The sequence below is a fragment of the Tupaia chinensis genome, unplaced genomic scaffold (assembly GCF_000334495.1).
Source record: "Tupaia chinensis unplaced genomic scaffold, TupChi_1.0 Scaffold000063_1, whole genome shotgun sequence".
Taxonomy (NCBI): domain Eukaryota; kingdom Metazoa; phylum Chordata; class Mammalia; order Scandentia; family Tupaiidae; genus Tupaia; species Tupaia belangeri.
The window spans coordinates 2,069,302-2,076,738 of NW_006159521.1; the positions used below are offsets into that span (position 1 = coordinate 2,069,302).

Consider the following 7,437-nt stretch of genomic DNA (forward strand, 5'->3'; position numbering starts at 1 on the left):
GCAGCGCCGCGGAAAGGACCACGGCGGGTTCAGCACAGTCAGGCCTCTCTCCCTCACTTCCCACCAGCTCCACGCACGATACATCCAGTTTCTCTTCAAGAAACACCCCATATCGCTCATCATATGTAGGAACTAAAAAAGACCCCAGCAAGGCAAAGGATGGAAAAGGGACTGCTAGAGGCTGGGAAGGGTAGAAGTAGGGCTCAGGAATGCGCTGATGCAACGAGTTCTCCCATCATACAGCACAGCAGGGTAACTGCAGAGGACAAGTCACTGTATATTTCAGAGGAGCTAAAAAGGGGGACTCTGACTGTCCCCAAGGCAAAGTAACGAGAAATGGTTGAGATCTGATGGATACGCTGATTACCCTGACTGGATCATTACACATTATATTTTTGTCCTGAAAAATCATACTATACCCATAAATACATGCAATTATTATATTTCGATAAAAATGAATTTAAAAAAATCAGATTTTGTGAACTAAGGCTCAAAGACAGGACTTCATCTATAAAGCAGGAATTTACATGGGCAAATGAAGTTTGATATGGCTGTAAAAGAATTTCTCTTCAAGAAACAATTATACTACTTAAAAGCAAAGCTTGAAAGGGCCGGCAGGTGGTGTGGTGGTTGGGACACTGGACTCCCACATGGCTGGCCCTGGTCTGAGTCTGAGTCCCAGACCTGCTGGCCTACTTTCTCACTTTCCCGCTCTCTGGTCACATTTTTAAAAATAATAATAAATAAACTTAAATAAAATAGTTCTTAATAAAAAAGCTTGAACACCATAAAATATCAGAACTGGATTTGTAGTTATTTCCTCAACTGACCTCCTCACGCTAGAGATAAGGAAACGGGAAAAAAGGAACATGCGACTCGCCTCCTGTTCTAAACAAGAGATGAGAGGCAGCCTAAACCCACAACTCCTGGATGGACTCTGACTCTCCCCCTACACGGCCTCTCTGAAAATACTAGAATGTTAAAATCTCACATATTACCCTTGCCAGAAGACAAGATGTAAACTCCTACTGAAAGAAATAACTGATTTGGGGCCAGTTCTTATCCCCTAGTGGTTGAAGTGAGCCAGATCCCCTGTAGCCAGTTACGCTGTGTGACCCCTGGTCCAGCAGCTTGAGGAACACACTGGGGGTGTACGTGAACACGCTCCAAATCCGGAAAGGAGAGAGAAATGGAGGAGAAGACTACACCCACTGGCAGGTGCTTTCTCTGTCTCACCAGTTAGTGCATGAACACACGGACCCTCGGCAGTTTACCCCCCCCAGAAAAAAAAAAAAGGGAAGAAGGAAGAAATTTAAAACCATCACGTTAGTTTCAAAGACTCTAGGTAGAAGTTGGGGATCAGGAGAAAATAATTAAGGGACACAAGAATTCATATAAACAAGTGAAATAGGCAATAAAGCACAGAGAGTAAAAAAATATAGTCTTCCAAAAAGTTTAAAAACAAACACTGGAATGATTTCCAAATGTACGTAACGTAACGCTCAATGAAGGAGAAGTTAGTGTGTATGTATGACATGCTGTATGCATAGTCTGAAAGCCATACTATCCCTACAACATGTACAGCACTTACATGTAAATCAGAAATCACGAAAAAATCTTTTAAATAAACACTCTAAATCTTAAACACTGGCTGAAATAAAGAAAAACTTAACCTGAAGAATTAAAAATGTCTAACTTTTAAAATATGCATCCTAATAATTGATTCAAAAATATCTTTTAGGGCCAGCAGGTGGCGTAGTGTTTACAGCACTGGACTACCACAAGGCCAACTGTGATTCCAGTCCCACACTGGTGGGCTTGAAACTCACACTGGAGGCATGTGCGCTCAAAATTGTGAAAGGAGAATGGAGGAGAAGGGACTGAGATGTGGCCACCCCCCTTGGGGAGTGATTTCCTACTTTCTGTCTGTCTCTCTGGTGAGTGTACATGCCCTATAGCTAAAATTTCTCTTAAAAAAAAAACTTGAATATTTATGATAATATATTCTCATTACTCTTTTTTTTTTTTTTTTTTTTTTTGAGAAAGGTTTTTGCTATAGAGCATGTGCACTCTCCAGAGAGACAGGAAGTGAAAAATCACCCACTGGAGGTATGACCATGCCACAATCCCCTCTCCTCCATTCTCCTTTTGGGATTGTTGGCATGCACACACACATGCACCTGGCATGAGTTTTAAGTCACTAGGCCTGGGACTCAAACCATGGTCAGCTACGTGGGAGTCCAGTGACATAACAATTACGCCATCTGCTGGTTCCTCTTGTTACTTCTAATACTGTACTCAGACAGGAAACTACATGGAGCTCTTATACTAGACGCAGATCCATGCAGAGGACAGTAATGAAGGTAAACAGAAAACAAAACTGGCTCAGTTGGAAGGTCGCGGGAGGTTCACGTAGATAAAATACAGCAAGCAATGACATATAAAGCTATAATCGAGAAGACGACTTCTTGCATTTGGCAGTATAGAAGTTTTTCTGTTGTTAATAGTCAGAGGGCATGTGAACTCGCCAGAGAAACAGAAAGCACTCCACGTGGGTTGTCATACAGCAATCCCTCCGTTTTTCCTCCAGTCCCTCCAATCCTCTCCATTTCTACATCCTGTTGGGATTTTGAAAACATGTGCACAAGCACCTAGTGTTTTTTTAAGCTGCCAGGTCCAGGATTCAAACCATGGCTGGCCACGTGAGATCTGGCTCCTTTAACCACTAGGCCAAGGGCTGGCCAGGAATGTTATCTTTAATCAACCTTCTAAACTGTACGTTTTTTTCCTCTGGTCTTAAGCATCAAAACTTTCACTATTCTTCCAGGCAATGGTTCCATAAATAAAGTACGTTTAGCGTTTCTCTTAATATGTGTTTTTCCCCTTTTCCTGAAATTTTTCTAGAAAATTACGCCAACTGCTGGTCCCTCTAGAAAATTATAAACAATCTCCCTAATCAATACAACTTAGTCTGTTTTACTTGCCATAGCCTTTTCTTTTTTTTTTTTTGGAGAGGTTTTTCGCTATAGGCACGTGTGCTCGCCAGACAGACAGAGACATAGAGACAGAAAGCGAGAATCACCCCCCAGGAAGGATGGTCATGCCACAACCCCTTCTCCTCCATTCTCCTCTTGGGATCTTAGGCATGCACGCACACGCACCCGGCGTGAGTTTTAAGCCACCAGGTCCAGGACACAAACCGCGGTTGACTACGTGGGAGTCCAGCCATTACACTAACTGCTGGTTCCCCCCATAGCCTTTTCTAAACCACTTAACAAATATCAATGTATGTGCGAATATTGCTTCTAGGGCTTGTATGAATAAAAACGTTAAAATTCACTAACAGAAGCCTTCAAGGTTGAAAATGCCTTTGTGTATCTAAAGAGGTGCTTTGACCATAATGCAACATCTGTTTCCTCATGACCTGTATTTTAGGCTGTGATATCTGAAATTCTATCACATAGAAAAAAGTTGCATTCTCTCCCCCAATTATACTAACATCGGGATCATTTTTCTACCATGTATTACTACCTCGTAGTAATAACAATCTGTGATTTCATCAGGAGCATACATGCTATCTTTAAAATAATCTAATGTACATCAATGGATGTTTCCAGCCACATCACAATTTCCTTTTCTTTTTTTTCTTTTAGTTTGCTATAGGGTGCATGTACTTGAGAGAGAGAGACAGAAAGTGAAAAATCACCCCCCAGAGAGGGTGGTCACACTGCAATCCCTGTTCCTCCTCCTCCTCTCAGAATTCTGGGCCTGCATGCACACGTGACCGGTGTGTTTTTCAAGCTGCCAGGTCTGGAACTCAAACTGCCCAATTAGTCATGTGGGATCCAACCACCTTAACCTCCATGCCACCTGCTAGCTCATGTCTTGATTTTCTTATGTCAAATAAAAACATTTCTTTCACCCTCATGAGACCATAGAACACTCAGCCACTCAACTGTTTGATAAAGGTAGGGTCAGGAGTTTCTGTTTCATTTTGTAAGATCTACAGAAAACCAAGCATCTCTCCTTATTCTGAGACTAGGTTTTTTTCCTGCTATTTATTTATTTATTTATTTATTTTTTGCTAGAGAGTTCTGAACTCTTCGGAAAGAAAAAGAGGGAGAACACACCCTCCCACAGGACATGGTCACACCACAATCGTTTTTCCTCCATTTCTCCATCCCGTCAGGATTTGGGGCACAAAGGCAAATGGGCACAGTGTGTTTTTCAAGTCACTAGGGCTGGGATTTGAACCACGGTCAGCCATGTAGGATCCAGTTCCCATACACAATGCTTAGCCACTGAACTATGTAGCTGGCACGTGACTGGGAGTTTTTTTATTCTGACTAAAAAGACACTTATGATTCCATTTTGAAACATTTAAAAACAGTATTTCATTGACTAATCTGAAAGCTTTAATAAAGATCATTTATATGTTACATTCAACAAAGTTCAGTTACCTTTGCAATTATTTCTCAGTTTTATAACCTAGGCTTCAGAAGTTCCTCTGTCATCACCCTGGGTTTCTCTTGTTCTACAATCACGTTGGAGGAAGCATTCCTCACTTCACGTGCAGTGTGCGTGTGCTGCATACGTACGTCAGCAGCGTCACCAATTAGTTGTTTATGAAGCAGGGAGGGGATGGATTTATGAAGAGAGCAAGGAAGACAGGAAATGAAGGTGGCTCCAATTTTTTTTTTAAAAGGTTTTTGCTCTAAGGAGGATGGCCATGCTGTATTCCCCTCTCCATTCTCTGGGGAATTTGGGCACACAGGCCCATGCACCCAGTGTGATTTTCAAGCCACTGGGTACAGAAGTTGAATCATGGTCAGCCATGTGAGAGTCCAGCACCTTAACTACTAACCACCTGCTGGCCCTGCCGGCTCCAATTTTCACTCTTCCTTCTCTTCATCTATTAGTGACCTCATAGAAAGGCTATGTCATGGGACCAGCAGATGGCATAGTCGTTAAGGCACTGGACTCCCACATGGCTGACTGTGATTCAAGTCCTGAACCTGGCAGCTTGCTTTCTCACTTTCTCTCTCTGGTGAGCATGCGTCCCCTATACCAAAATTTAAAAACCAACAATGATAAATAAAATGAAATATTAGAAGAAGAAGAAAGTCTATGTCATAAAGATGTGAAGAATCTGTTAAAGAGCATGCTGCAGGGCCAGTCAGGTGGTATGGGTGGTAGGGGTAGCTGGATCCCACGTGGTCAACTGTGTGGTTCAGGTTACAGACATTGTGGTTTGAAAAACACACTGAGCATGTGTGCACACATGCCCAGAATCCTAAGAGGAAAGAGAAGGAGAGACTGCAGTGTAGATATCCATCCCGAGGATGCTTTCAACTGTGTGGTTCAGGTTACAGACATTGTGGTTTGAAAAACACACTGAGCATGTGTGCACACATGCCCAGAATCCTAAGAGGAAAGAGAAGGAGAAGAGACTGCAGTGTAGCTATCCATCCTGGGGATGCTTTCTTACTTTCTCTCTCACCTTCTCCCTCTCTGTCCCTCTCTGACAAACACATGCACCCTGTAGCAAATTTAAAATATAATAATTTTAAAAAAGAGCACACTGCAAATATGAAGAGCACAGAGGATCCTGAAGCCTCCTTTATGAATAGGGGGGCTGAGAAAGAGGAACTGAAGCACAACGCACAGAACTGGCTCTTCACAACGATCTTCGGCCCACAGGCCAAATCGAATTTAATCAAATATTAGAAATTCTCCAATAAAAACTGGTCAAAGAAAATGTTACTTTGTACCCGCTTGAATGTGAAAAGCAGATATTCCAAATGACACTGACACCACAGACCAGCCATACGAAGCAGCCGTGTAAAGCCACGCCAGGCCCTGTGGTGTCGTACACCAGCGCGTCGCCATGCTGTGTCCGGCAGTGCCAGACATCGTCTGTAAATGGCAAAGGCCTGTGAGGAGAAGGCGATGCCTCTACAGAAGCAAATTTTATCATTTAGACAAATTTCCTCTTAAGTATCTGGGCCAAAATACATTTTTAGTTTTGTCCATGTTTAAAATATCTATAACATTCATAAGAAACGAAGTTCTTATTTTGGCTAAAATATAGGCAAAACCAAGTAAGTTAAATTAGCTAATCCTATCCAGTGCCAATGACACTGAGTTTCTTTAAGATAAAAACACCAGAAAACGTGCCCAGCTGTGGGGATGTGGGCACCAGGGGCCCTGTTATGTGATACTAGAGGCCATGTGGGAAGGCTCTGGGTCTACATCTTGGGTCTACATGAACACGCCAGACACGTCACAGCGTGAAGACCCTCTCAAGAGTACTTGCCTACCCATCTGTATCTCTCAGAAAATAAATTTTTAAAATATCCAGCAAATGACAAATATGAATGTGTACTTATTAAGACGTACACACACAGCTACAATAGCAAAATTCTTTGTTAGAACATTGACAATGTTTAAATATAAAACACTGGACCTAGCCTCTGTGAGGCAGTCAGTAGTATATTTAACTGTGAAGCCAGAAGCCAAATGCTAACCATGGTTCAAGTCCTTGACCCAGTCGGTTTGAAAAACAAGCCAGAAATGTGCACACCCAGGATCCTGCAGGCCTGAGGCCTGGAAGTAGGGACTCACAGCATGACCAAGCCCTGTAAAGAGTGCTCTTCTCCCTCTCCCTGCTTTCTCTCTCTCTCTTTGTATGCACATGCTCTTTCATGAATTTTTAAACATTTTTTTAAAGCAACAACATAGCATTTTTTTAATGATTTTTTGCCAAAGGACATGTATGCTCACTGGAGAGACAGATAAAGAGAAAGTGAGAGGAAAGCAAGATATCACCCCCCAAGAGAATGGCCATGTCACAATCCCTTCTCCATTCTCCTCTTGGGGTTTTGGGCATGCATGCACACGCACCAGGCATGATTTTCAAGCTGCTGGATCTGGGACTCAAACCAGTAAACCATATGGGAATCTAGCGCCTTAACCATTATGCAAACTGCTGGCCCAAACAGTATAATAGTTTAAAAACTCTTTCTCTATTTACAAATATCCCAAAACATTACTGTTAAAAGTATCACATGGGGGACCAGCAGTTGGCATAATGGCTATGTTGCTGGACTCCCATGTGGTCGACTGAAGTTCAAGTCCCGGACCTGGCAGCTTAAACTCACACCGGGCACGTGTGCGTGTCTGCCCAAGGGAGAGAAAGGGACTGATAACTAGAACACACAGGGAACTCAAGCAGCTTACCCAGAAAAAAAAAAATTAACTCAATTAAAAGATGGGGATATGAGCTGAATAAACAACTCTCAAAGGAAGACATAAGAACAGCCAAAAAGTATATGAAGAAATGCTCAACATCCCTCATCATAAGGGAGATGCAGATCAAAGCCACAAAGAGATACCACCTAACTCCAGTCAGAATGGTGAAGATTAAAAAAAAAAAAA

General features: G+C 42.4%; 1 protein-coding gene across 3 annotated transcripts in view; it reads right to left on the reverse strand.

Annotated features, from left to right (window-relative positions):
* The window catches only part of USP3 (ubiquitin specific peptidase 3), a 109,670-nt gene that overhangs the window by 29,893 nt on the left and 72,340 nt on the right, over positions 1 to 7,437 (reverse strand). The window lies entirely within an intron of this gene.